The sequence below is a fragment of the Pavona decussata genome, unplaced genomic scaffold (genome assembly GCF_977016875.1).
Source record: "Pavona decussata unplaced genomic scaffold, jaPavDecu1.1 SCAFFOLD_51, whole genome shotgun sequence".
NCBI classification, from domain to species: Eukaryota; Metazoa; Cnidaria; class Anthozoa; order Scleractinia; family Agariciidae; genus Pavona; species Pavona decussata.
The window spans coordinates 130,024-140,000 of NW_028145473.1; the positions used below are offsets into that span (position 1 = coordinate 130,024).

At 36.3% G+C, this 9,977-nt stretch overlaps 1 protein-coding gene and 1 pseudogene across 2 annotated transcripts in view; one reads left to right on the forward strand and one right to left on the reverse strand.

The window, feature by feature from the left end:
- LOC146480926 (uncharacterized) overlaps nt 1–9,977 on the reverse strand; it is a 142,848-nt pseudogene that overhangs the window by 92,537 nt on the left and 40,334 nt on the right. The gene's annotated exons all lie outside the window — the stretch shown is intronic.
- The window catches only part of LOC146480930 (uncharacterized), a 122,791-nt gene that overhangs the window by 52,223 nt on the left and 60,591 nt on the right, over nt 1–9,977 (forward strand). The gene's annotated exons all lie outside the window — the stretch shown is intronic.

The window sequence follows — 9,977 nt, forward strand, 5'->3', positions numbered from 1 at the left end:
CCCTCTCTTTCTATGACACAAGATAAAGCAAACAAAAAATTAATTGTCTCTAACGTCACAATCTAAAATAATTATTATGTATTTCAGTACCTAATACTCTGCATACCAGTTATCGAGCATTGCTATCAGACCTCCAATCTGGCACACTAAGGACCAGTGCTGTTTGCGCAAATATAATGGATTTTGACTATAACTTTGGAACTATAAAATATTTGTAAGATAATTTGTTATAATAGATGTATAAATAATGTTATTACTGCTACAGATAACCTTATAGTTTAGTTTTTCATTACAAGGGAGAGTAAATAAAGTGATATTGTTATTGCTGTTATTCTTATTAGTATTATTCTTATTACAATCTCAACAGAGGGGTGCTTATTTTCACATATTTTCCCACTCTTTATGATATGATCTTTTTCCTGGCCTCAATTCCCTTAGATGGATGTCTGTTATGAAGTATCTCTTTTTTGAACCACTTTCTTAACTTGTTTTGTTTTTCTAAAAATTACCAAGGCATGTGTTTAAATATTACTATTACTACTAAAAAAAAGAAAAAAAAAATATTGGGCTGTATTAACTAAACGTAGATGGTTTGAAGCTGAGGCTAAAATTATTTGGTAGTGGCAAAAAAGGAAAGGATAACATTTTCGAGGTTTAGAATCAAGTTTACAACAAATGTTAAATGTAAGATCTGCATTTGTGTTTTCTTGGGGGAAAAAATGAGGATATGCATAGATGACAATGATTAAGAATTATTCACAGAAGTGGAGGTGAATAGTTGTGAAGCGGCGAGGTAAATATCCACCACTTTCACCGACACTGAGGTAAACTTGATTCTAATCTCGAAAATGTTTATATCCTTTCCTTTTTTGGCACTGCTTTTAAATAATTTTAACCTCAGCTTTAAACCATCTACCGTAGTTTAGTTAACACAGCCCATTCTTTTTTTCTGTATTGCTGGGTATTAATGGTGTATAGAAATGTACCAGCTGCATAAAAAGCTCTATAGACCTTGTTCACTTCATTGTTTAATTGCCCCATTACATTTTTTAGTATATACCACACAAATTGAATAACTAGCGCCCAAAACATTCCTTTATTTTTGACAGTATGCCAACAAATGGTGGGAAATTTTAAAATAACGCGCGCCACGCGGTAAGCGATTTCTTGCTGTGGAAAGTTCTGTCTCGCTTTCTTGCGAACAATTAAAACATTTTGAGGCACTTGTTTAGTTGCTGCGGTGTCATTTCTTCAATTGTTGTGTGAAATTCGTCTCTCCATGCTTCGAAACATTAGATGTTTCATTATTTTACTTTAAATTTATTTATCTCTTCACTATATATACTCGATTTCATTATTTTACTTTCACTTGATAATGACGTTCTGGAAACGTCGAAACGTCGTGCTATGATTTACAATATTTTATCGCACATTTTTATTGTCAAATGTTTTACCAAATCCTAACTTATTTGTAATTAAAGTGCTCGGCAGTTTTCGTAAACAAGGCATTGTATTTTCATTTTTCGCCTTAGAATATGAAGTTGGAAAGATAAATAACTTATCATTTAATGCCGTCAAATTTCTAAATTTTGTTGCCATTTTTGTATTTTTTGTAACAACTGCCTCGTTTATCTAAATAAATTTCTCTTTGGTGACCGTGGCGATGCGGGAAGACATCTTTTTTCTCCTCGGTTGCTTGGAGGTGAATATTACTTGGCTAATCACCTCCGAGCTAGCCAATCAGCGCGCGCGAAAAGCACTATTCGCTTGTGTGGTATATACTAGCCTCCCACGCAGACGTTCTTAGGGGTTCGTCACGCGTTCCTGCCCCACGAACGTCTGCTGAAACGAACAGCCACTTCCGTTCGTCGGCAAATTGCCTTTGTCTGAACAGGCCAATCAGCATTGACTCATTATGACAAAAAAAGCCAATCACATACTGCGAAATAACGGAAATCATCACCCGTGTTGATATTTTCGCGTCCGTACATGCATATAGTTATACGATTGAAATTTTCCCTTCCACAACACCCTGCATTTTCTTCAGTGATTTCACTGAGAGAAGCGGCAAGAATTCCAAAATTTGCCTATTTGTCTACCTGGTCTTTCATAAGATTTACAAGCGGTGAAACCACAACAACAATCAGTGACCAGCAGCTTCAAGAATTGAATTCAGTATTTTATAAATAGTGACAGGCCTGCGCGACTCTCGCGTGCGTGTTTTAGCCGTTTTTAGAGTTTTGTTCTCACGAGTATATCCTTGAGAGACCTAGCTCTTTTGTATGAAATTAGAGGAGGTTCCTTATAAATTTCTCTGAGCAATTGTTGTCGTTCTATTAAATGTCAGTTTTCCATTAGTATTTGTTTCAAGTCTGTAACTGATGGGTGGTATTGCGTGACAAAATGTTTAAATGGCATAATGGGTTGACAGGCCTGTACGACTCTCATGTGCGTGCCAAGCCTAAATAAGAGTTTTGCCCTCACGGGTATGCCTTCCAGAGAACACCCTTTTCTCTATGAAAAGAGCGGTGCTCCCTGTAAGTGTTTTTTTAGCGCTGGGTTTTTTCTTATTAAATGCCATATATGATTTGGAGGATTTGCGCGATAGACACTGAAACAAAGCCATGTGTTTAACTGTCGCATGTGCTGTAATTGATCTAAAAGGTCATTTTGACCTCTTGTTGTTACGTTTCTGTTTAGCGACTGTCGTTCTTATGCCGTTTGTGGCTATTAGTTTAGGCTTGGCATGGCTCATTTCAGTGCGTCTGGTGGCAGTATAGCCTCTCTTTTTATCGTTGTAAGGATAGGATTTGAGCCTTGTAATAACTATACATTATCTTGCAGCTTTTGTTGTTCATTTACGCAAAATATACATTCATTTACATCAACAGTTGAAACTATACGGCAGATATACGTTCATTAGCACTTCCATGAACTTCATTAACGCGAATGAACTTTCAATAACGCTACTCGCATATGTATTAATATTCAATAGCATCCACGGATGAACAATTGCACCTTTGGACAATCATTAACACCAATAGAAAATCAATTGCACAGTATGACAATCAACTGCGTGTTAGAGACATACAATAATGCAATTTGCGTAGAGACGCACAATCAATTGCACCTTCATACAATCGTTTATTCGAAATGGTCAATCATTAACATCAACTGCCAAACATGTGTGTAGTAATAACAATCAACTATGGAAAAAGAAATTTCAAAATGGTTCGATAGTAGCGGCAACCGTCAAATAATCTTCTTTAACATCTTCGAAGGCTTGAATAATTCTTTGTCGCTGTTCAAGTAAGATTCTGTTTCTTTGTGCCTTGATTTTCTTCGGTTCTTTCTGTCTCCAATGCGTCTACTTGTTCACACAGCGTACTCTGTTTGTTACAGTACTGTAGATATACAGTAAAATGTTTTTCATTTTATATCTGCTTCAGCAAAAGATTCTGCAAAAAAAAAAAAAAACATAAAATGTTAATGATAATGTATATACTCTTGTGTTTTTGTTCAGTATTTTAAAATACAGGTAACTACAATGAATGACCCTAACGAATATTTTTTTCTTATTATTGTTTATTCGAAAAATACTAACGTTTGTCAGTTCATGTTAATGATTGACCATTTCGAATAAACGATTGTATGAAGGTGCAATTGATTGTGCGTCTCTATGCAAATTCCATTACTGTATGTATTTAATACGCAGTTGATTGTCATACTGTGCAATTGATTTTCTATTGGTGTCAATGATTGTCCAAAGGTGCAATTGTTCATCCGTTGATGCTATTGAATGTTAATACATATGCAAGTAGCGTTATTGAAAGTTCGTTCGCGTTAATGAAGTCCATGGAAGTGCTAATGAACGTATATTTGCCGTATAGTTTCAACTGTTGGCGTAAATGAATGTATATTTTGCGTAAATGAACAGAAAAAGGTGTATTATTTGTAGGCGGTTATTTGCAGGTCACTTGGTTTGCTCAGGGCCAATAAAAAGGAAGAAAAATGCATCAAATGATAATAACTTTTATTTCACAATGGTGCAAATATAACTGATGTAGAATAAAAGTTTACAAGAAAGTAGACTTTCCAGTTTTTACCTTCTCCTGACCCAATTATCTGCCCCTGAGTCTCCAACGATAGTTTTCCATTAATGTGATTCTTGATCTCGCTATTATCTTTATTATTATTAATGCATAAAATTATTATGGCACAGTGCCATGAGCCTCTGGGTGCTATTTCTCATGGTGTACCACAGGGTTCCATCCTAGGTCCTGCCCTTTTTACCATCTACATTAACGACCTTCCAAACATCCCGAAGTTTGGTTACTCTGGAATCATACGTTGACGATTCGCAACTGTATTTGTTATTTCCTGTCAAAGATACTTGCAGTGTGGTCCAGCAAATTAATGATAATTTATCGAAGATTGCGTCTTGATGCTGCTATAATAGTCTAAAGATCAACACAGACAAGACCAAGTTGTTGGTGCTGGGAACCCGACAAATGCTACAGAGGGTTACCTGCAGACTTTAACGTCACTCTACTTGGAAAGAACGTTCCTCTAGCTTCCCCTGGCCCGCACGAGACCTGGGACTTCAAGTAGACTCTATCATTCGCTTGATGAACATATTACTAACACTGTTCACCATGTTTAGGTAGTTTATGTCAGATAAATAAGGTGAGAGATCTTCTCGGCACCAGGACGTTGGGGAATGTTATGAATGCGCTGGTATTTAGCAAATTATACTACTGTTCTCCAGTATGGCCCTAGCACATCTAAGAAAATATCTCAAAGCTGCAAAAAATCCAGAATTTCGCTGCAAGAATAATCACTATTAGTATATACCACACAAGTGAATAGTACTTTTCGCGCGCGCTGATTGGCTAGTTCGGAGGTGATTAGCCAAGTACTGTTCCCCTCCGAGAAGCCGAAGAGAAACAAGATGGCTTCCCGTTTCGCCACGGTTAATTAAGAGGAAATTATCTCGATAAACGAGGCGGCTGTTAAAAAAAAATGCATAAATGGCACAAAGTTTGGTTTGACGGCATTAAATGGTGAGTTATTTAATCTTTTCGAGGTGAAAAATGAAAATATAATCCCTTGTTTACAAAAACTACCGAGCACTTAAATTACAGCCCCTCTCTTGATTACAGTGAAAATAATGAAACGTCTTATATTTTTCAGCATGGTTTCAACAACAAGACGAAGAAAAGAAAGAAGAAGAAAAATTGAAGATATGATATTGTAGGAACTAAACAAGTGTCTCCAAAAGTTTTATTTGTCTGCAAGAAAGCGAGACAGAACTTTCTACAACAAGAAATCAGTTACTGCGTGGCGCGCTAGATTTTAAAATTTCATACCATTTGACGGTATATTATCAGAAATAAAATAGTTGTTTGGTCCGCTAGTTATTCAGCTTGTTTGGTATATACTAAAACAATTATTCACCTCAGTGTCGGTGAAAGTGATGGATATTTACATGGCCACTTCGTGGCTCGGTAAATATCCATCACTATTCACCTCCACTTCGGTGAATAATTGTTAAATACACGCAAATTTGATCATGTAACACCGGTTCTTCAGGAGTTACTCTGGCTCCCTGTAAATTGTTATTTGATGTATACGGTAGGCGTTCTTCCTAGTTAATTGAGTGATCGTCTTGTGACAAGATCTACTGCAGGTCAACGAACTTTTCTATATAGAGTAATTAGACTCTGGAACTCATAGCAATGTGTGATCACTGCTGCAGCCTGAGCATGTGAACTTTCTAAAAGAAACTTAGAGAATTCCTTTTCGAATCATTTTCTTGTCAGCTAGGAGAGTTACGTATTGATGTTTATATCTATTATTATGACTTTAAGACGTAGATATTTCATTCGATACTTCAAATTTATGAATTATTTATATGCTTATATACGTTGTGTCTGAGGATGGAACCAATCGGATGGAAAAACTGATGACAATAGGGAATGGTTCGCGATGTCTGTAAGTACAGGCAAAATGCAAAGAAGTGAATGCTGACATAGTTATCTTGTCATGGACAGGTGCCTTATTGGATGAAAAAGACATTTCAATCCAACGGCAGGAGCACGGATATCGTGAGTAGAGACTGCGTGAAATTGGAATTTATCGCGTCGATGATTTTGGCCGGATCGTGTTACATTCATCAATCAGAGTGGGACGGTTCGGCGAGAATTGGACGTGGTACTCGACCCTTATTATTTATGTTCCATAGTCTCTAGTGTTTTAGGAACTGACAATCGCTCAAAAATAAACTAAGGGCCTGTTTACATGGAGGGAGGGTAACCCTCCTAGAAGGGTTACCCTTCTAGGAGGGTTACCTCCTCCGATTGTTTTTCTCGGTTTCGTTTACATGCGAGGTAGGGTTACCCTAGGAGCAGGGTAACCCTATCTTATTTTAAATATGCATTAACGAGAAACGGCAAGTGGTAATTAGGATATGTTAATGAATAATGATGTCACGGAGGCCCGGTATACTCCTCAAAGTATCGAATCATGTAGTTTAGCATTTTGCTTCTACAAAGTGGTGACTTTTAAGTCCAAAACCAGAGTAACGAGATAAGACTGAGAAAAATTTGTTAACGAGATGTTCTCAAACTCTATCCCTCCCCACGGCTGTCAGATTAGTTTCCGGCAACAAATAACCACCCACCCCCCGTCAGGGGACTTGATACATTTTTCCAGAACAAGGATTTCTCGCAAAGTCGTGGGCAGATGTTTTTTTGTTTAAAATATAGTCTGATGATATTCAGGTCTTTTCTGTTCTACGAAACCAGCATGTCAAAGTTGCGACATTTAATTTATCTCACGGCTTCGGCAGAGTGTTTTGAACACTGAATCACTATTCACGAAGCATCGACAGTGATTTCAATAGCAAGGTTCATTAAAGGTTTATGGGGTACTAATAACTGTAAACATAGTCTTTGTTTTGTCTTTGTATAAGCTACCAATGGTATGTTTTATTGCGGATTAAAATATAAAAGATACTATGTATTGCGTTTTTATTGACCGACAAATGAATAGCAGCGACTTGTACGATATTAAAAGGTCCAAAATAACATCATTTAAACTGTTATAAATTTTGTTGTAGATACATTCTCGATTTGAGTCATGCATTCCTGCTTCCGTTTATCTTGCCAAGGCCTGTGAGTTTAATTCAGAATATAGTTTTCGCGCCCACCTTTATCTCATTAAGATCGCGCGCAAAAAATAGATTATATTGTCCTTCAAAAGGAAGCACTTACTTTCTGCCAATAAAACAAAACAATAAAAATGCGTTAACTTATTCATATTCAAAAAAACGCCGAAATGTTCGTTAAAGAGCTTACAGTAAGTTTAGGAGGCGGCGAATGAAGAGAGCTTTCGACTGAAACCGTATCCCTCAAACAACAAGGTATGTTTTCAAAAACGTGGAAACGTAAATTTCTTGGCCAACTCATTTCAGCAATCTTCAAAACGAATTCAGTATGGAGTGGCGTTGTAAATTCATCCTACACTTTCATTTAAGTCGCTTGTTTTGTTGTGGGTTTGTGGTACACGATTATGGATGAACTAATATCTCAGTCTTTTTTAACCTGGGAAATCTAGAAATATAATCCAGCACTGACATTTGTTTTCTGTTATGGTATAAATGTATCTCGTTTTGCGGCTGTTAACATTACAAAAGCTGGAACTCTTTCAAGTACAACAGCTCGAATGGACGCCGGAAAGATACAGTTATGTAGTTTGGCCATCCATTTGCTCGCTCGCAAATAAAATATCTATAAGGTTATAACCGAAATTTACAAGTTGAAGTATAATTTTAGTGCAAGAATCCAATGTTTATGGCCGAAAAAGGAGAATTCTACACGGACTAATTGATCGACATCGCTCGCTGATGGGAGGTTGTTAAAAAGTGAATTGAAAGGCTCAACTCCTCTGCAATAATTCCTTATTAGTGTGAGGCCGTTTGTTGAGTCAGTTATTTCCTGTGGTGCCTTATGCTTCTAGATAACGTAGTTCAATGGTCAAGTTTGTGATGTTGACAGTACGTGATTAAAAAATAAGAACCGTTTTGAGCGTACTATTGTAGCATTTAGCTAATATATACGCCCGTGCCCTTGGTCATACTTCGGTTAACCAAAGTGGTTCTTGCTTGTGGTTATGTCGACCATTTAAACGAGTACTAGTGTTTTATGTGACAATTGGTTTATTTTTAACACTGAACGAATTTGTTCAAAATAAATCCCTTAAATTTGTGTTATTCTGAAGCCGATATCGAACTGTATTTTCCTGTAGTACTGTTTATTTGTTCTGTAATTTTTGTACGCTGGTTTATTTTGGTTTAGCATCAAAATTTATTCGAAATAAGAAAAAAAAAAAAATACTTACCTTGTATTTTAGCACCTTCCAGAGAAAAAAAAAAAGTTCAGAATCCAATTTGCCTTGTTCCAAACATTAGTTGATTAAGTTGTTTGCTTGCCTGTTAGTGAATTTATTTTGCTTTCAAGGATGAAACGAATTAAAACCAATTGGGTTTTACTTGAATGCGGAAATAGACTGCGAATGTCGGATGCAAATTTGGTCTTCAAATGCAACACTCACAACGTATTCTCAATTCATTCCTATATCTTTTTAAAAACTGTTTATATACAGGCAGATGTTAGTAAAGGCACACGGTTCTGTAATGATTTTTTTTTGTTACCAGAAGCGTAGAATACCCGCCACCAATTTGCATTTCATAGATTCATAAGATTGTTTTGTGTTTATTTGCTTCCAATCGTTGTGTATCTGTACAGCATTAATTCGGAGATAAGTCAGCCGAGCATGCCAAACTTCCTTCCCAGGTCCAGCTAAAAGGACATGACTTCGCAGAATTTACTATTGTTTATTGCACAGAAAGTTTTCGTGTCAGCTTTCGTCAGTATACAGTATACAGTGCTCAAGACTAATCATTGAAAACCTTTTAAAATTTGCATAACGATGGTTAATCGCTTTTCCCGGCTTTATTTGTTCTCAACTGAAGAGCGTAATTCGGATAAGATAATGCAACATTTCTTAAACACGGAATCTGATTCCTCGCCAGCAAGAAGGATTTTGATAGCACAGGTTGAAAAGGAGGAAATGTTTTAATCCTGGAAAAAGGGTCTCGTCATAAATTGTATATAAATGTAAAATAAAATTTCTTGTTATCCAGCCTGTCCCATAGAAAAAATGGTGGTATTTAATATTACTGCCAGGTTTGGCTTAAATTGTATGCTTTGATTAACAAAGAAATATTTACTGAATATAAAAGCAATTCAACCGCTCATACGGCAGTTTGGGTAAATTAATTCAATATGACTGATTTTAGGGAAATGGAAACCCGTTTTCGTTCAGATCTTTACATGTATTTTCACTAAGAAATTAGGTCCCTTAAAAAAAAGAATATTGTATGAAAAATTTAAAACCTACTGGCGTAATAAAATCACTGCGCATGCAAACTGGCAGTCCGTGGATTGTAGACATAATTTATTTTATTTTTGTCTAAGCTATACTGACATATATACAATATCTCTGAGAAACATTAACTGAAACATCGTTTGCACCTCGCATTAGATCGAAATCATATCCGGTGGAAAACAAAACTTGAAGAACATGGCCTTTTGTTGGTTCAGTGGACTGAAACGCAATACGCAAGATTAATCCATCCAAACTTTGAGTTTGTCTTGTGGGCGGATCTGAAAGCCTAAAGTTTGGTAATTAAAATAAAAGCTATTGAAAAGATCTTTGTTGTGGTACCGGTCGTGTGTTATTATTACATTTTGCAATGGCTTTGCAATGTTTGCAACTTAAGTTAAGTGCGTAAGATAGCATCTTCAAATCCTTTTTTCCTGACTATTTATGTACAATAGAACCTTTGCTACTGTCGTCATAGCCAATGAAGAAAAACGAAACATTTCAAATGAGGTTCTCTTCAATTTCACAAG